A 20,877-nucleotide genomic window follows, 5' to 3' on the forward strand; every position below is an offset into this window, starting at 1 on the left:
AAACACAGTGAGAAGAGCAGGAAGTTGAATAAGATTTATATGCAATATAGCTTACAGAAGATAAAAACACATGTGTAAAATTGTTATTTATCTTCTAATACTACATTGAGATGCAAGGACGCTTATGATAAACATGAATGTGGGGCAGGAAATGGAAGCAGAGCTGTGAAGGGTATGGAGGGGGAGACGAAGCACAGTAGAATAAAAGAAAGTAACAGAAGGATTGTGCACAGAGAGCACGTAGACTTCTATACCTCCGTTAATGTGCTGTGACCTGAAAAGGTTTACAAAATTTTCTGAACAGCAGGAAAAATACAACTTATGCTTTTCATAAACGTAGGTGAAATGTTAACTTATGTGTTGGCCTGTTTGCCAATTCATCTTTTCAAATTACTTATTCATTCATTTCATCATTTAATACATTTTCATTGAGTACCCACTATTTACCTGGTAATGGTCATTCTAAGGGATGGGGAATACAGCTGTGTATGACACACTCACAGGAAAATACCCAGAATTGCTGGGTCAGGGTGTAAGCACATTACGATTTTAATAGATATTGCTCAATTGTCCTCCAAAGTCAATACCAACTGGTATTTGTTATTAGGTGGTCTGTTTTCTGATATGGTTTTAGCAGGGACACTTTCCAATTATTTGCTTCTCTAAGGGCAGATGAAGGGATTGATAGGGAGGGAGCCGGAAAAAAGCCCAAGGGAATTTGGGATTAGAGTATTTGTATATTGTGTGAGCGGAGACAACCTGGTCCTGGGTGGAAGAATGGTAGCTCAGGGAAAATTGTGAGGTGTGTCAGACACATGATCCCTAGGCTTGCCCTGCCCTGGGCATTTTCCCTTTTGGGTCATTTAACAGTGGCCTCTGATATCAAGCACCTGCCATGGCAAGGGGAGAGGAAAACTCACTTCATTAGCAATTGTCACACTTCAGCAGGGGTGCAGTGTCTGTGCCCATGGCCAGCACCCCTACTAGGCTTCCAGTGAGTTCCCATCCAACTGTCACAGCCCTAGATGGTAGCCTGCGGGCTCCACCCAGGACCCTTGGTGGAAACAGGATGTAATGTTTCCAAGCAGGGTGAGCAGCAGCTGCTTATCTGCCGTGGTCGGTATGGCAGACAGAAACATTCTCTGTGACCTTCCTTCCTTGGAGTGTTTGAAAAGCATGACCCCACTCCCCTTTATGGAGGAGGTAACTGAGGAGTTTTAACTAAGTGGAGCATAAACATGAAATGTTTGTATTTTCTCCAATTATTGATTTCTTTTTAAAAAAGATTTTATTTATTTACTTCAGAGAGGGAGAGAGAGAGAGAGAGGGAGAGACTGAGCAGGGAGGCAGAGGGGGAGGGAGAAAGAATCTGAAGCAGACTCTGCACTGAGTGTGGGACTCAATCCCATGACCACAAGATCATGACCTGAGCCAAAACCAAGAGCTGGAGGCTTACCTGACTGAGCCACACAGGTGCCCCTCCAATTATTGATTTCTATAGTGTTCAAGTGAATTGCCATTTTCCCACACTTTAACAGCTTTGGCAGGTTCCACAATGTTCTGCCTTCTTTAAGTTATAAAAATTTCAGTCCATTTTGGTTTAAAAAGTCAATCTCAGACTCAGTTTAAATCTAATCTCCTACCTCATCCAAACCATGGTTTTAACCCGAAGCCTGGGGGATATGGGGCAGGAGTTTATAAACTGCCGTTTCACTTTCCATCAGACCTAGCCCTTTGGAATAGAGACGGAGGCGATAGTCAAGGGGGTGGGGAATGGAGGAGAAATAGTCTATCTTGAGATACAGACCTCATTTCTCTCCTGGCTCTACTGGTATATTTCCCCAGGGGTAGTGCTATTGTCCTTTTAGGTAGGATGATTCTGGGTGGAAATTTCTCCATCCCCAATAAAAATCCCCAATAGCATGTTCATCTTTATAACTTACTAGCTTCTTGACTTTGTGCAAGTTTCCTCACTTCTGTGTATCCCAATCTGCTCATCTAGAAAATGGGGAGAATAAAAGTACGTTCTTCATAGGACCTTTGGGAGAATTAAATATGAACTTTGTGAAGGGCTTGATATAGTGCCTGGTATTTTCCAGCACTAAATGTTAGCTATGGTAATAATTACTGAAGTGAGAGGTTTTATGAAATTGAACAAAGTTTCTCCTAAAACACAATCATTTATTAACATTTTTATTTATTTTTGTTTTAGTCTCTTTTCTATTGGTTTTAACATACCAAATGGCCTGGAAGTCAAGTCGTGCAAACTTTGTGGCAAAACTGCCTTGTTCTATTCTGCCACAGATTTTAACTGAAGGGCAGATTTTTTTTTTTAAAGATTTTCTTTATTTTTTTGGACAGACAGAGATCACAAGTAGGCAGAGAGGCAGGCAGAGAGAGAGAGAGGAGGAAGCAGGCTCTCTGCGGAGCAGACAGCCCGATGCTGGGCTCGATCCCAGAACCCTGGGATCATGACCTGAGCAGAAGGCAGAGGCTTTAACCCACTGAGCCACCCAGGCGCCCCTGAAGGGCAGATTTTCTGAGTTAACCTGATTGTTTTGGGGTTGAGGGGACATGAGCCTTCAATTCACCCATTTTAACCTCTTTTTCCAAATACTCTATCAGTTTTTCTTTTCCTTCAGTCTCCTCCAGGGAATTGCTTTTCTTACTTAAAGGGCAGAGGAAACAGAGCAGGTAATCAATGTCTGAATAAAGGTGATAGAAATGATGGTTGTTGAGATGAAAATGAAAATCAACACTTAACGTTGTCCTCCATGGTCTTTTATCGACTTGTGGCCAAAAGCATTATATTGTTTTTATAAAAGGGAACCAAATATATACTGGGTTTTGTTGAGATGCCAGGATGAATGAAGCTTTTGAGAATAGGAAGCATTTTTCTATGGCTTTACCACTCCTGTGATTATGTTAATGCTGGGGAGGGTGAGCTTGGTACAATATGATGGCTATGAATCCTATCTCCTCCCATACTCACATTTTAGATTCCAAGCTTCGGTAACAAAATTGAATTAAAAGAGCTCCCTGATGGGGCACCTGGGTGGCTCAGTGGGTTAAGCCGCTGCCTTCGGCTCAGGTCATGATCTCAGGGTTCTGGGATCGAGTCCCGCATCGGGCTCTCTGCTCAGCAGGGAGCCTGCTTCCCTCTCTCTCTCTCTCTGCCTGCCTCTCTGTCTACTGTGATCTCTCTCTGTCAAATAAATAAATAAAATCTTAAAAAAAATAAAAAATAAAAGAGCTCCCTGAGCAGTGTGCTGTATACCTAACCCCATCTCTCCACTATTTTTGTGCTCTCTCTTTTTATATCAAAGCATATTTTAGAAGATAGGGTCAAATGACTTATGTTGGTAATTGTATGCAAACTAAGAATCTGCACGTAGAAGTGAGATAGATAGAGAGAAATATTGCTACATTTCATTCAGCTTTTTAAAAAACTTAATACAAAAATAACTGGTTTTGGTCTTTAATTTGTTCCTGAAAAAAAATCTAAGCCATAGAAGTTTTGAAGTAAATTTTATCACCTGAGGTATTGGGGAGGGGGAGGACCTATTTTATGAGTCACTTGCTAGCAGAAGGAATTCCTTTTTCATAGAGGGGGACCAGTTATTAGAAATCAGACGTGCAGGATGCTGGGTAGTTCAGTTGGCTAATCATCTGCCTTCAGCTCAGTTCATGACCCCAGGGTCCGGAATCGAGTCCTGCGTCGGCCTCCTGGCTCAGCAAGGACCCTGCTTTTCCCTCCCTTTCCTTGTATGCTCTTTCTCTCTCTCAGACAAACAAATAAAATTTTTTAAAAAAATAAAATAAATTTTAAAAAGTAAAAAAAGGAATCAGCCTTGTAACTGGTACTACATGGGTTGCTTGCGTGATGGTTTCTTGGACGGCCTGAAATTACGGTATGGTTAATCCTACTTAGCTTACCAGTGAGCTTGGCATACAGTAGGCACATAATAAATGTCTGATAATGGAAGGAAGAAATGATACACACTGTCCATTGCTCAAAGCATCTGTGGCTTCCTCTGTTCATCAAGTTGACTTCTATCCGGTGTTTTGTTTGTGTTTTGTTTTTGTTTTGTTTTGTTTTGACTTTCACTGACCTCTATTAAATGAAGGACTCTGGGGGCAAGCAGAGGGGTCAAGAGTAACAGCAGGAGCAAATATAAAAGTATAAAATGTAAAGTGTAGCACTGGGGAATGTGTGCAGGATTGAACCATGCCCACAGAGACCTAGGGGGCACAAGGCTGAGAACTAGCCATAGCTACTTCCTCTAAGAGAATCTAAGCCTGAGGAGCATGTGCAGGGCTCTTGACTGGGGGTGGAAGTGGCTTGAATGGGGCCCAACCTTGGGCCTTGAAGTAGGAGACGAGTTGTGTGGGTACTTCTGCAAGCACAGTCTGTGCCAGTGACTCCCAATGGGGGAATTCTGGAAGTGGTGGTAGGACACAAACTGCCCTATGTCACAGGCAGCTGCCACTCCAGAGCATGCATGCAAGGGTCCACCATCAGCATCCAGCTGCTCCATGGCCTTGAAGTTAGCACCACCCACACCTACGATGATCACTGACATGGGCAGGTGAGAGGCATGCACCACAGCCTCACATGTGGCCTCCACATCTGTCACAGCACCATTAGTCAGCAGCAACAGCACGAAGTATTGCAAGGCAGTCCTCTGATATGCAGCCTGGGTTGCCAACCTAGCCAATGGTTGATGATGGCTACAAAGTTGGTGGTGCTATAGAGGTGAACTTGGGGCAGGGCTTGGTGGTAAGCATCCACAATGCCCTGGAAGCCTGTGCAGTAGGGGTTACTGCAGTCAAAGTTCAAGGCAAATTCATGGGATACCTGTTAATCAGGGGGTACCTGGGCCCCAAATCCAAATGCTGGGATAGCTTGTCTGAATCATAGTTCTGAATTATGCTGCCCACACTCCACAGTGCTGTCAGGTACTCATTGACCCCTGCTGGGCTCAGGTAGTACAGAGAGTTGGAGGAGGAAGGATCTCCATTGGAGCCCGTGAAGTCAATGTCTACAGTGAAGTTAATTTGACAGCCTCGCATCACGTAGTCCAGGAACGAATACTGTGTTTCTACTTGGCAAATCTTGACACAAACAGTCACAGTGTTCTTGCAGATTTTCTTTTTCTGCTTTTTCTCAGGGTGGATCCAGTCAAACTCAGTGGGGGCTGCTTGCAGCTGGGCCAAGCTGGTGTAGAAGGTACCAATAAGATCATGTGAACCATCACTGTCATAATCTGAGCATTGCACCTGGATGGGTGTGCTGGGATCTCCCCCACAGAAATGCTGAAGGGGAACAGAGAAGTGTTTCCATGTAGGATTCAAGTTGTTCTTGATTACCTCAGATCTGTATGCCAGGTGCCGTTTCCCATCACCCTGATGGAAGAACTCCAAGAATGGATCCAATTTCTCCAGGAAGTCCTTATCTAGGTTTTTGGCCTCCACCTCCATGGTCACTATACGACTATCCTTCATCTTCTGAGTGGATACCTCTTCTAGGGAACACTCAGCCCCTCCTAGGAAGTCATTCCCCAGCTCATTATGTCTATGTCATAAATACCAAATCGGAGCTTCTGGATTGTTTCAAAGTGGTACTCAAGCTGCAGTCTTGGAGAACTTGGGGCTTGAACAGTTCCGTACTCGCTCAGTTGGCCAAGCTTAGTCCAGTTTCCCTTTCCCACATCCTGTAAAAGGATGCAGAATGGGTCAGACTTGGAGCCAATGTCCTTGTCAATGAGGTGGTCACAGGAAATGGATAGCTGAATCAAGGTCACGCAGTGGGCCATCTCCTTCGCTACGTCACAAAATGGCCACCAGCCTTGTTTATGTTTTTTTAAAATTGCATCAACCTCTGCAGTTGTAGCTGCTTCTTTTTTTTTCCCCTTATTCACTTTTGGGAAACAAAACTTACTCTTTCTAACTAGCGAGTTGGCCTTCATATCTGCGAGAGAGGACCAGGTAAGCTGAATTTCATGGGATTGTGGCCATGAAAAGTTAAGTTCTGACTCTTAGTTCATGAAAAATGTTCTATGTTTGGTAATAATATAGTTCTGTTGCACCTTTTTTTTTTTAAAGCTTTTATTTATTTATTTGACAGACAGAGATCACAAGTAGGCAGAGGCACGCGGTTGGGGGGACGGGCGGGAAGCAGGCTCCCAGCCCAACTCGGGGCTCCATCCAAGGACCCTGGGATCATGACCTGAGCCAAAGGCAGATGCTTTTAACCCACTGAGCCACTCAGGTGCTCCCTGTCACACCTTTGTTAAAGGTCATCAATATTTTTGAATTCTTGGTGATTTGTGATGGTGGAAAATTACACGTTTTGAATAAATCTTGAAAATCTAGCTATTGAGTCACAGATTTTTTTAAAAAAGATTTTATTTATTCATTTGTCAGAGAGAGAATGCACAAGCAGAGGGAGCAGCAGGTAGAGGGAGGAGCAGACACCCTGCTGAACAAGAAGCCTGATGTGGGACTGGATCCCAGGACCCCAGGATCATGACCTGAGCTGAAGGCAGATGCTTAACTGACTGAGCCACCTAGGTGTCCCAAGTCATAGGTTTTTGAATCAATAATTTAATAAAAGCCTGAGTGTTTGAGTTAGTTGCTATAATTAAACTCTGCTGATTAGAGGGAAACATTATTACTCACTGAGGGGTGATTACTTTTTGGCTTTAGGAGAAAAGAGCTTGTGGTCTTAATGTACTTTTGATCAAATTTGTCTCCTTTTTAGGAACAAGCATGTTTGACGATTTTACCCAAGAGCTTAGAGCCAACAAGGAGATTTCCTTTTATTTTTTATTTTTCCAAATTTGAAAGAAAAGCTTCCCACCCAGAGTCTAGAGACTAGCTTTGTCGGGTGTACTAGCCTTGTGAAATCTGGAATTGTCAATCTGTGAATGTATGGCTTATCTATGACTGTCTTTCATTTTTCATTTTTCATTTTCCAGTACTCGGTGGTCAGGGTGAGAGTTTGTAGTATTGCCTTTGGAATACTGGAAGTTTTGGAAGTTTCCAGTGTTCCATTCCCATCTTACTTTCAAGGGATTATATAATATATATTTCTTTTTTAAAAATTTCAATTCAATTTATTAACATACAGTGTATTATTAGTTTCAGAGGTAGAAGTCAGTGATTCATCAGTTGCATATAACACCCAGTGCTCATTACATCACGTGCCCTCCTTAATGCCCATCCCCTATTACTCCATCTGCCCACCCACCTCCCCTCCAGCAATCCTCGGTGTTTCCTATGGTTAAGAGTATCTTATGTTTTGTCTCCCTCTATGATTTCATCTTATTTTGTTTTTGTCTCCCTTCCCCTATGATCATATGTTTTGTTTCTTAAATTCCACATGGAGCACTGGGTGTGGTGTATAAACAATGAATCTTGGAACCCTGGAAAAAAATTAAATTAAAAAAAATCCCACACGAGTGAAATCACATGATAATTATCCTTCTCTGATTGGCTTATTTCATTTAGCATAATACCCTCTAGTTCCATCCATGTCATTGCAGATGGTTAAGATTTCATTATTTTTGATGGCTGAGTAATATTCCATTGTAAAATATGGAAAGAGCCCAGATGCCCATTGACAGATGAATGGATATAGAATATATATTTCTGTAGTCTTCCCTTGTTTTTAAACACCACCACCCTGCAACTATTTCCCTGTCCCTAACTCTATGAAGTTTCAAGCGATAAACTGTCAGGGAAAAAATTGGTGGATGAACAGAAAGAAAAATGAATCCAATTTACATTTAAAATGTCCAGTTGAAGCTTTGAAACTAAGAAAAAATACCTAAAATAAACTGAGGCCTTCAGGTAAAAATTATATCATTGTTATTATTTTTAATGGTGATAGCAATAATCAATGGCTAACACATGTGGAAAAATCTAAGCGTGTTTTCTATCAGAAGCAAATTTTAAAGTGGTTGATCAATAAAGTAAAACTGCTTGCTATCTTAGTCTTGTTATTATTGTATAGTACTGGGTCATCTTTGTCAAGTAGTGGTGTTTGTGTGTACTTACTTCAAAGGAGATATCAATTTGAGAAAAATAACTATTGAGGTATTATTAGTTCTTATGATTGCCATAGAATAGGTAGTAAATCAAATTTGTCTGAACTTCAAAATTAAAATGAATGAATGGGCTTATAGCAAATAATTCTAATCAGGAACATTTATTGAAGGGTTATGGCATGTCAGGTATGGAATAAATGCTCTCTTTGTATTATTTCATCTAATTATTGCAATAATCCAGTGCCACAGGGAGTCCTATTACTCTATGTGCTAAATGAGGAAATTGAGGTTTATGAATTTTATAACTTGTCCAGGTAAAGTAAGGTAATGATGACAAGCTAGATGGAATAGTACCTGTTATCAAATGCTTTTTCTACGCCAGAGATTTTCACGTATGTTATTGAGTTTAATCTTTAAGATAATTCTGTAGGGTAAGACATGGATATTCCCACTTTACAGATAAGGAAATTATTTTCAGCAATGTTAGGTACCTTGCTCAAGGCAATGCAGGTAGAAAGTGATGAAGGTATCCAAATCTTCTGACTCCAAAGCAGAAATGGGTCTCAAATTTTTAAAATGGGGACACCTGGAAGTCATTGTCTTTGTAGATTGCAATTAGGAACACTATGCTCTTTTGGGGACATGGGAGAAAGAATGGGATATTTACTTCCATCATAGACTGAGAACAACTTTAGTAACAAAAAACAATCTACATGTAAGATATAAAAAAAGGAACCTGTGGGCGCCTGGGTGGCTCAGTGGGTTAGGCTGCTGCCTTCAGCTCAGGTCATGATCTCAGGGTCCTGGGATCGAGTCCCTCATGGGGCTCTCTGCTCAGCAGGGAGCCTGCTTCCTCCTCTCTCTCTCTCTGCCTGCCTCTCTGCCTACTTGTGATCTGTCAAATAAATAAATAAAATCTTTAAAAAAAAAAAAAAGGAACCTGTGGCAATGATCCAAGTATGCCACCCAGCTCACCCCTCAAGACAGAACCTACTGTGAGGAAAGCAGTGAGCCATAAGCTGTTGCACATTTGGGGTCAGCTCCAGCACTCACGCAAAAGCCAAGTCCCAGCCAGTGACTGGGCATGACAGCTATACAAGAGCTGGGCTATTTCTGTTTCAACGTAGAAATTCTCAATGGGTAATCTTCACTCTGACCTTCTTATGAGGCTGGCTGGGATTTTCACAGAGGTCACCGTAGTCTGAGTCTCTTGCTATAAAGTCCTTCTTCCCTCCCTCTCTCCTGTCATAGGTGTCAGATGAGAAACATGATCTGGAGTTTCTTTTTCTTGACCTGCAGGAGCAGGAGCAGGTCCTTCTCCCCTTTGTCCTTCATGAGCATTTCCCCCAATACACCTATGTATTATATGTCTAATTCTGCTTTCCGGAGTTCCTATTTCCGGGAATCCCCCAAATCTATGCAAAATCTAAAACACTATTGTCTGTGAAAAAATAACAATGAGCCATTGAACTAATTGTTGTTTATTAATATTTGTTTGCTATTTTATTATTCATTTTGTCAGTTGCTAGTATTTTCCAGCAGTAGGTGATAATACCAACAGCTTAAGAAAAAGTTATAAAAAGGCAAGCGCTTTAAAAGTGGAGATAATCTGGGGCGCCTGGGTGGCTCAGTGGGTTAAGCCTCTGCCTTTGGCTCAGGTCATGATCCTGGGTCCTGGAATTGAGCCCCACCTCCGGCTCTCTGCTCAGCAGGGAGCCTGCTTCTTTTCCTCTCTCTCTGCCTGCCTCTCTGCCTACTTGTGATCTCTCTCTGTCAAATAAATAAAATAAAAATCTTTATTTAAAAAAAAATGGAGATAATCTATCCATGAGTCTAGTTTTTTGGGGGAAGAGACTGCCATTATCTTATATCTTTGTTAAATTCGTTAATAAGATAATCAAGATATAATCATATGGGGTTTTTAATTTTGCAAACTCAGAAATTGATTTTCTTCTCAGTTATGGATGAACAGACCAAGGGAGATTGATTCATGTCAACTAAATTCACACTAAACTAATTTCTAAACCCAAATTCCAGCTAACTGATTTATAAGGAGACATATATGAGTCCCAATCAATTAATAGAGGCACCACTTGTATAGTTTGTTATAAAGTACTTATTATTATCGTCCTTATAATTGTTATTACAGATACCATTACTATCAAACAGAGATAGTTTGACTAGTAATTAGAACTTAGGTAGTCTGAACCGTGTTGATGACATAAAGACAAATCATTCTTTTACTTGACATTTTCAACTTAAATTTTTATTATTTTTTCTTCTTTGTAAAAGCAGTATATATCATTGTAGAAAACAGAAAGTACAGACAAGCCAACAGCAAAGCAAAATAAGACAAACAACAAAGAAACTATTTATAATCTCACTACTCAGAGGTTATTCCTGTTAATATTTTGGTGTGTATTTTTTCCATCATTATTTACTAGGCATACCTAAAAATATTTAAATACACCATACCATACGCATTCCTTTATATCTTGTCTTTTTACTCAGCAATATAACTTGAACATTTTTTCATTGTTTTAAATATTCCTCTGCTACTTTTGGGTTATATCCTAAATATTCCTAACTACTTTTGGGTTATATCATGTACCAAAGTTATGATCTTTTGCCTTAGAAAAGTGAACATGTTCATAAAATGTTGCATACAAATTTTGGGAATTTTACTGCCTAAAAACTGTGTATATATTTCCTATCTCGGCCTTTAACCCTGTAGATGCTACACAGTATTCTAACCAGTTTAAGTTAATATTATAATGTAATTAATCAGATTCCTGTGGTTGTCTTTTCCCTATTATCAACAATGTGATTGAGATCTTTTATATTTGTCATTTTAATATTCCTTCACATTAAAATTCCCAATACTACAACTTCATAGTTAAAACTTAGCTTAAAAATTTAATTATTAATGACCACCTTGTATTCATGAGGAAGAGAGAAGACAACTCCTGAAAGATTTTTGTCTTCGGGAGTGCTATGCTAAATCCAGTAATGTTGATATTTGAATCAGTTTTTGAAATACCTGTGCAATGGTTTTAGTGACACGTGCTTTAAAGATTGTAAAAGGTAGTAAATATTTTGTTTTTAGTGTTTAATTTTTTGTGTATGTTTGTATGTATGCATGTATGTATTTATTTCCAGTATAGCTAGCATACAGTACAATATTAGCTTCAGGTGTACAATACAATGATTCAATAACTCTATACATTACTCAGTGCTCATCATAATTGTACTCTTAATTCCTTCACTTATTTCACCCATCCTCATACCTAGTTTCCCTCTTGTTCCCTGTATTTAAGAGCCTACTTTCTTGTCTCCTTTCTTCTTTGTTTTTTTCTTAAATTCCACATATGAGTGAAATTATACAGTAATGATCTTTTTCTGACTGACTTATTTCACTTAGTTATAAACCCTTTAGATCAATCTGTGCCCTTGTTGCAAATGGCAAGATATCATTCTTTCTTATGGTTGAGTAATATTCCATTGTGCGTGTGTGTACATATATATGTTTATATATACACATACCATATCTTCTTTGTCCATTTATCTATTGATGGACAGTTAGGCTGCTTTCATGTTTTAGCTATTGTAAATATAGCAGGGAGAACATTAGGAGAAGGAAGGGAAAAATGAGAGAGGCAGGAATTGGAGGGGGAGTTGAACCATGAGAGACTATGGACTCTGAGAAATAAACTGAGGGTTTTAGAGGGGAGGAGGGTGAGGGGATGGGTGAGCCTGGTGATGGGTATTAAGAAGGGCACATACTGCATGGAGCACTAGGTGTTATAGGCAAACAATGAATCTTGGAACACTACATCAAATGATGTGTTGTATGGTGACTAACATAACATAATAATAATTTAAAAAGTAAATAAAGCTACAATAAACATAGAGGCACATGCATCTTTTCTAACTAGTGCTTTGTGTTCTTTGAGTAAATACCCAGTAGTGGAATTACTGGATCATAAGGTTTTTGAAGAAACTTACAGTATTTTCTGCAGTAGCTGTACCAGTTTGCATTCCCACCAACATTACATGAGGGTTCCTTTTCCTACACATTCTTGCCAACACCTGTTGTTTCTTGAGTTTTTTATTTTAGCCATTCTGACGGGTGCGAGGTGATACCTCCTTGTGGTTTTGATTTGCGTTTCCTTGCTGTTCCGTGGTGGACATCTTTTCATGTGTCTGTTAGCCATCTGTATGTCTTCTGTGGAAAAAGGTCTGTTCATGTCTTCTGCTCATTGTTAAATTAGATTATTTTGTGTGTGTGTGTTCAGTTTTATAAGGTCTTTATGTATTTACCCTTTTTTGGTATGTCTTTTGCAAATATCTTCTCCCCTTGAATAGGTTGCCTTTTGTTTTGTTGCTTGTTTCCTTCGCTGTGCAGAAGCCTTTTATTTTGACATAATCTCAATAGTTTATTTTTGCTTTTGTTTCCCTTCCCTTAGAAGACATAACTAGTAAAATGTTTCTGTGGCTGATATCAGAGAAATTACTGCTTGTGCTCTCTTATAGGGTTTTGATGGTTTCAGGTCTCACATTTAGGTCTTAATCCATTTTGAGTTCCGTTGTGTATGGAGTAAGGAAGTGGTCCAGTTTCATTCTTTTGCATGCAATTGTCCAGTTTTCCCAACACTATTTGTTGAACAGACTTTTTTCTGTTGTATATTCTTGCCTTTTTTGTTGTAGATTAGTTGACCATATAATTGTGGGTTCATTTCTGGGCTTTCTATTCTATGTGTCTATTTTTGTGCCAGTATCAAAGGTGGTAAATTTTTAACTTTGAAAGTGAATTTGATTTTTAAAAATAGTCCTAAAGTCTTTGGAACAAAGTTATTTTAATGAATTGTCTAAATAAGCCAAATAGTAGCATTTTGGTTATAATCCAAGATACTCATTTTTTTTGGGGGGGGGCTTGACACTGGTTCTGTGACTGGTACAAAAGGAGACTTTCCAAAAGAGAACAAAGAAAACACCAGAAGAATAAATGTGTAACTTCCCAAAATGACTACTTGTATTAGAAATTCACTTATACGGGGCGCCTGGGTGGCTCAGTGGGTTGAGCCGCTGCCTTTGGCTCGGGTCGTGATCTCAGGGTCCTGGGATCGAGTCAGGCGTCGGGCTCTCTGCTCGGCGGGGAGCCTGCTTCCTTCTCTCTCTCTGCCTGCCTCTCTGACTACTTGTGATCTCTCTCTGTCAAATAAATAAATAAAATATTAAAAAAAAGAAATTCACTTATACAAATACGAATGATTTAAGAGAAAATCTGTATCATTGATGTGATGGTTAATTTCAGATGTCAGTTTAGCTAGGCTATGGTACCAATTTGTTGTCAAATACCAGTCTAGATGTTGCTTTGAAGGTATTTTTTTAAATGAGATTGACATATACTTATACATATACATATACATATACATATACATATACATATCCAGTAGACTTTGAATAAAGCAGATCAGCCTCCATTAGGTGGGTAGGTCTCATCGAATTATTTGAAGGCTGAGGTCCCCGAACAGGAAAGAAATCTGCCTCTAGAATGCAATATAGAAATCCTGCCTGAGTTTGTAGTGTCTGGACTCAAGACTGCAACATCAACTCCTGCACAAATTTCTAGTCTTCAGTTTGCCCTATAGATTTTAGACATGCCAGTCCCTACACTCATTGGAGCCAATTCCTTAAAATAAATCTGTCTCTACATATATCCTATTGGTTCTCTTTCACTGGTGAACTTTGAATAATGCAACTAACAATTGCTGTTCCCAGAGTCTTAAAGACATCTCTTCTGTTGTGTGCTATCCTTATTACTATCAGTTATGAGGAGAAAGACTTGTTGACTCTGTCTCAGATTTTGAAGTCTGTATTCCTTTGAGCTGATGGCCCACGGTCTGACTCCAGGTAAAGTCCTGTAGATTTTAAAATCCTTGAGAAAAGTGTTTGTTTAAAGAAATCAACTTTCTAAAATTGTATTGGGACCATATACTTATCCTTATTATTTTTAATTGTGGTAAAATAAATGTAGTACAAAACTTACAATCTTAGCCATTTTTAAAAAAGATTTTTGTACCCCTGGGACAATTTAAAATTATTAAAACATTTTTTTTTTTTAAATACCTCAAGGGAGAAAAAAAAAAGATTTTATTTATTTGACAGAGAGGGAGAACACCAGCAGGGGGAGCAGAAGAGGGAGAAGCAGGCTCCCCAGTGTGCAGGATGTCCAATGTGGAACTCAGATCCCAGGACCCCTGAGCTGAAGGCAGATGCTTAATTGACTGAGCCACCCAGGCACCCCCAATCTTAACCATTTTTAAGCATACAGTTCAGTAGTGTTAAATATATTCATGTTGTTGTGAAACAGACTTCCAGAACTCTTCGTCTTTCAATAAACAAGAGTTTATACCCATTAAACAACGACTCCCAATTTGCTTCTCCTAGAAACCACCATACTACTTTCTGTTTCTACAAGTTTGACTACTCTAGATACTTCATATAAGTGGAATCCTATACTATTTTGTCTTTTTTGCCAGGTTTATTTCACTTGGTACAATGTCATGGAGGTTCATCCATGTTATAGCATATATCAGAATTTCCTTCCTTTTTAAGGCTAAATAATATTCCATTATATGCATTATCACATTTTATTTATCTATTCATCTAGCAATGGACATTTGGGTTGCTTCCACCTTATGGCTATTGTGAATAGTGCTGCTATAATCATAGATGTACAAATATCTCTGAGCCCTGCTCTTAATTCTGGGTCGCATGGTATTGGAATTGCTGGAATTGCTGGGTTGCATGGTAGTTCTATGTTTAATTTTTTTGAGAAACTACCATACTGTTTTCAGTAGTGGATATTCCACATTTTTGTGCCCAGCAACAGGGCAGAAAAGTTTCAATTTCTCCATATCCTTGCCAACATTTATTATTTTCTGTTTATTTGATAGTGGCCATCCTAATGGGTATAAAGCAGTACTTCTTTGTGATTTTGACCTCCATTACCTTAATGGCTAGTGATGTTGAGCATCTTTTCATGTACTTACTGGCCATTTTTATGTCTTCTTTGGAGAAAAGTCTACTCAAGTCCTTTGCCCATTTTTAAATTGTTTTTGTTGTTGTTGTTGAGTTGTATGATTTCTTTATAAATATATATTCATATATATATTCTAAAGTCATATATATGACTATTCATATAAATATATATATTTCCTGGATATTAATCTCTTATCAGATATATGATTTACAAATATTTTCTTCTATTCCACAACTTGCCTTTTCATTCTGTTGATTATTTCTTTTGGCACAGATGTTTTCAATTTTAATGCAGTCCAGTTTATCTATTTTTGTTGTTGTTGGCTATGCTTTTAGTGTCTTAGGGACCATTTATTCTTTATCTAAAATCACTCCATATTTATGTATATCACACCAGATGAGTAGTCCATATATCTTTCCAATAATACACATGTTTTTGCCTTCAGTAGCACTCAACTTTTTCCCCTGTCAACACATTCTCACAGGAATCTTAGCAAAAATGTCTTAGGCAGGGGATTTGGGTTTTTTTTTTTTTTTTTTTTTTTTTTTTTTTAATGACTATGGCCAAGACTTGGTCATCATGATTCACTACGGCTCTAAAGTGAGTGAGAAGGACATTTGGAAGTAATTTTCTGTCACAACAGCTAGCACCAAGTAGATATCTAGGTCATATTTATTAAATGATTGAATGATTGTCTTGTTCCTTGGCATCTGAAAATATTTTCAGAATTATTTTCATGTTTCTTTTAGTCTTGCCACAGTCATTCCTTCATCCTGAGTATATGCAATTTTCATGATTGGAAAATCAGGTTGATTTGCTGAACAGGTTGCTGTTTCAACAGAATGCCTAGAGATTATTGTTTTGAATGAATGATGTCAGCTCTCTAAGGCAAGTTGATGTGATAGTGAAAAGTGGAGGCTCCGAGGGCTTGAAGGCTAATTTCAGATTACATACTGAAGGGAAAACAAGAGAGCCAGTTGTGGAAGCTGAAAATTCAAAATCTTATACTGTATCACTACACGGTGAATAAATGGCCTTTTACTATATAAACAAAGATTTCCAGAGAAAATCTTGACAAGCAATGGCTCTAAGTGCAACTACTAGATTAAGAGCTCCTTGAAGCCAAGGGCCACATCTGTCAATCCGTGTATTCCCAGCAAACACACATATGCAAGCATGTATGCACACTTGTGTGCACACATGGATACACACAATGAGAACATATCTCAAAGAGAAATAAACTTTTGTGTCAGTTCTTTTACTTAGAGTTAGATTCCATGTGTGTTTGTATAATTGAATTATAGACACATAGTGAAAGTGTCTAAATATAGCTGATTGTGAATGTCCAGTTTACAAATATTTTATCAGGTTAGAAGAATTCTAATAAATTAATGAAAATGATTCAAAAGTGTGTGAGAATACATTCTGATTTCAGCTGTGAGCTGAACTTATGGAAAGAAATACAGTATTTTCTAATTTTTCCTAGACCAAAATGAGAAACTGAGTGCCTTAAAAATACTTACTGTTTTGTGTCTTCTTTTTGGAGACCCTGACTTGTTTCTCTTTGTTTTTTGATATCACCACACTGGTTTCCCCAGAGGACATTGACGTTGACAGAGAAAAACCAAATGAACCTTTGTGACTTCATCCAAATGTCATAACAAAAGCCAGTCTTAGCATGTTTCTAAAGGATCGACTTTCAAGCAGGAACTGGGTTGTTTTGGAAACTTAGCTAATGACATTGTTATTATTTCTCATGAGTGATAATTTCTCATGAGGGATTGACAGATCAATCCCACTTGCATTTAGTGTAATCCCTATAGACCTGAGTGATGACCCATCAGCACAGAAGTTGTGTGGCCCCGAAGCTTGGTCAAAGCTCTCTTCTTCGCAAGAAGGATGTGAAATTTGCCTCTGGGATTTTTATATTTGTCTTTCAACTACCCCCTCCCCCTCCATAATATTTTTTAAATAAGTATACCTAAAGACTTTGAACCATCTCTCATCCTGAGACTATTAATAGATTTTGAAAAATTTAAAGGGTAAATCTGCAAAGCACAACTGATATGAGTAAAAATTCAGACAAGATACACGTTACAGGTATTAAGATTCATCTGATTTTCGCTTTTTAATTGTGCCATGCACACAGTAGGATTGCAATAAATATTTATTGAATGATGAATGGATGAAGTGATTTTGGAAATAAGGAGGGAACCCTGGTGGCATTGTAAGTAACCATAAAAAGTATGTTTTTAGAGATATCACTGGGACACAATCATATCTTCTTGACCTTCCTAGGTCTTTATTGATGTGTTTTGACTGATACTAAGAAGATGCTAGTTTGAAAGGGGATGCCTATAATTTAAAAACACGATTTTTACCATCTTCTAACACTTTACAAAGGTCAAGAGGTTAGATAAACAACTTCCTACAGCTGCTGCTACATCTGGCACACGCCTGCAGCAGAAAGTGTGCGCTGAAAAGATAAACACGTCAGGTTGTATCTACTTGACTGCCTATGCTTTTTTGCATCTGAACTTGACCCTTAACAATTAATATTAAAACCAGTCTTGACATTAGTGAATAAAAATTCGAAAGAAGTTATGCTGGATTGAAATTACCAGCGTCCCAAGGGAACACATTTCTCTGATGGTTTTGAGGTTAACTTTGATTTTGTAACCCTGGCTCAACATCTTATCTTTGTTGTTTTCCTCTGGGAGCCATCTCATGTTGATTTCTGCACAGTCAGGTCCCGTATGGTCCTCTACTTGATTAACGCTGAACATGAATTGTTCTGTCTAGATTGATTTACTTATATATGGATCTTTGCCAAATTTTACTCCATTTTGTGACCTCTTGAGGATGCTTCCAGCTCTGAAATTCTGTGACACTGGATATATCTAAAATTAGCAGGTGATTCTTTAAAAGTCATCACATGGAGTTCTGTACTAGCTTTCAAGTGAAGTAATCTGTTGACTGATTATCTTGTATATTTCTTATAAGTACTACCGATGACTGGAAGCCTTGAAAAACCCACTGGACTGGATCTTTTCACAGAAGACTTGACAAAATAAACTGTAGGGAGGAGGCATGACTTTATGACATTCACTCATTGTATTTGTGGTGAAGCTGGGAAGGCCCTCTGTAAACACTTATTGAATTAAACAAAGACCTCTCAATTCCAAGTTGATTTTTCTATCCACAAAACCATGGAGACTTTCTAAAAAAGACTGGCAAACATAATATTGTTGATTCTTTTATTTGCTAACTAAGCACCCAAATGCCATTATTCACATTGTTTGGAACTGTTTATATATTCCTATTTCAAATATTTTTAATAGAGTCAGGTTATGTCTCTATATATTAGCCTTAGATCTGTGAGCTTTATAATTTCAATCTCCCCTCCATTTTTTTTTTTTTTTTTTTTTGCCATAGATAACCTTGATATAAGTGAACTGGCTTTATTATTCTTATTATTTTAAGGACAGCTGAAATTTCTAGAAAAACATCTGAATATTCCATTTCCTTTTGTGGTGGCAGGCACAGACTCTGTGGTGGTCATTTCTGTATTGATCCTTGACCAACAAATGCAGGTATCCAGGCATGATGTTTACACTCTGTTTTTACCAAATTGCTGGGTGAGCACTTTACAAGATCACAGAGTGTTCTCTATCTCCTGATTAGCATTTAGAGAACTTTGGCAACTGGGATGGAGCCATAGGAGGGAAGCAGGCGGCTATTTAAATGGAGGAAAGTCACTCTGTGGCTGATAAGATGGAGGAGTGATGAATTGCAAACGGCCTTTCAGCCTTAGGAATTCACAGTGCGGGTCTATCGCGAACCCCGCCAGCATCTGATGAACTTTTACTTTTCACAACATCACCTGAGGGCAGTGATAGGGGCAAAGCGCATGGTCTGCAGTGGATACTTGTCAGTCGGTTTACAGATAATCTACAGACCATGGAGTATTTTGCTGACATACTTAAGACCAGAAACACAGCAGCAGGAAATGTTAAGTTCAGAAGGCTTCTGGGAATAGGAGTCACCAGTTTACAGTATAATAGTTCTGTTTTAAGAGAGGCCAAAATATTGTTGATAAATACTAGGTTTTGGACTGGGCCAAAGCTCTATAAATGCATTTTAAAAAAGACTTAGTAATACCATACCTGTTGACATGATAAAATAGTAATAAATCCCCAGGGGAGAACTGTGTGAAGCCCCTTCATCTACAAGGAGAATCATGGTTTGGGGGGAAAAAAAGAATGGTTGACACTGTTTGGTTTCTAGTTATGCTCCATTGGTATACATTTGTAACTTACACATTACCTGTGTGAAGATGGGGATGGTGTGGCTAGAGCATCCCTACCATCTGGCCCCATGCCTGGCATATCACAGTTATTAAGTAAACATTTGTGAATGAATAAAAGGATAGAAATAAGCCTCATTGAGTCACATGCTTGGCTTTTCTCATTGATACCTGTTTTGAGTTAGGCTCAAACAGTTAGGTCAGCATGTGCCCAGCAAGACTATAAAGTCATAATATGGATGGATGTGTATGTATGGCTTATGGAGTTAGGCTTTATTTATGTACTTTCTTGATGGCTACTAGGTGTTCAATGCTGGGGAGATGGACAAAGAGGAATGAGAACGATACATGATCAAAGAGATTTTCATGTAGTTTGGGAGACAAGACTAAAAGACTTCCAACAATATCATATTCATGGGAGTCTAAATGATCTAGTACTAAATTGTCTGTGCTAGATTGTGTCATCTTGGGAACTATTGCTCTCATTATCTTTTTTTTTTTTTCTACTTTAGACAGTTCTTGGCATTAAATGGAATCATTGAACGTTAGGGTGAATGGCATTCAGATCGCTCAGATATCTTTGATACCTTTTGCCTAAGTTCTTTTTTCTTTTAAATGAGAGCAATGAGAGGTTAAGGGCCTTGCCCAAGATCACATGGTTCCACAGTTGGTGGCAATGTTCACTAATTTCCCTAGGAGTTTGGTTCCAAAGTATGCTAGAGCCCCAGGCTCATACCAGGAGTTGCTTTGTTTCTAAATGAGGTCTTTGTTTTGTCATAACACAATTGCTATTGCATGGGGTCTAAGACAGAGGCAACTTACACTGAAATCTCCTCTTTGGCAAATATGGCCAAGTTAGTTCCCACTGTGTCTGTGCTTTCTTTATTTCCTTTCTCATTTTTAAAAAAAATTAAATTTAAATTTTATTTTTTCTTTATTAAAATAAAAAACAGGCCCTTGGGATTATGCTCATAATATGCACTGTATAAGAAATGTTGGAATCTGCTAATGTCATCTGATATTTAACAGCTAACATTTCTTGAGCCCAAAGGCACAGGCCTCTGCTCACTCAGTGCCCTTAACTGTCATAACCATCGTATGGGGCAGATACGGAGGCTTAGAGAGTTTAAGGAACTTGTTTAGTTTCTCTGATACACCGTGTGCTGGGGTTATGCTGTAAAAACACAAGGTGGGCTTCAGAGCCTGAGCTCTTAACTGCAATTCCATGCTATTCATGGATTTTTTTAAAAATTTATTTATTTGACAGACAGATCACAAGTAGGCAGAGAGGCAGGCAGAGAGAGAGAGAGGGAGGAGGAGGAGGCAAGCTCCCTGCTGAGCAGAGAGCCCGATGCAGGACTCGATCCCAGGACCCTGAGATCATGACCTGAGCCAAAGGCAGAGGCTTTAACCACTGAGCCACCCAGACGACCCTATTCATGGATTTTTAAAAAAGATTTTATTTATTTATTTGA

General features: G+C 38.7%; 1 pseudogene across 1 annotated transcript; it reads right to left on the reverse strand.

Annotated features, from left to right (window-relative positions):
• Positions 1 to 4,293: 4,293 nt before the first annotated feature.
• Positions 4,294 to 5,816, reverse strand: LOC309863017 (copine-1 pseudogene; annotated as a pseudogene). The gene has a single exon. The product of its transcript is annotated as a copine-1 pseudogene (transcript).
• Positions 5,817 to 20,877: the final 15,061 nt, after the last annotated feature.

The sequence above is a fragment of the Mustela nivalis genome, assembly GCF_964662115.1.
Source record: "Mustela nivalis genome assembly, chromosome: 4".
NCBI lineage: Eukaryota > Metazoa > Chordata > Mammalia > Carnivora > Mustelidae > Mustela > Mustela nivalis.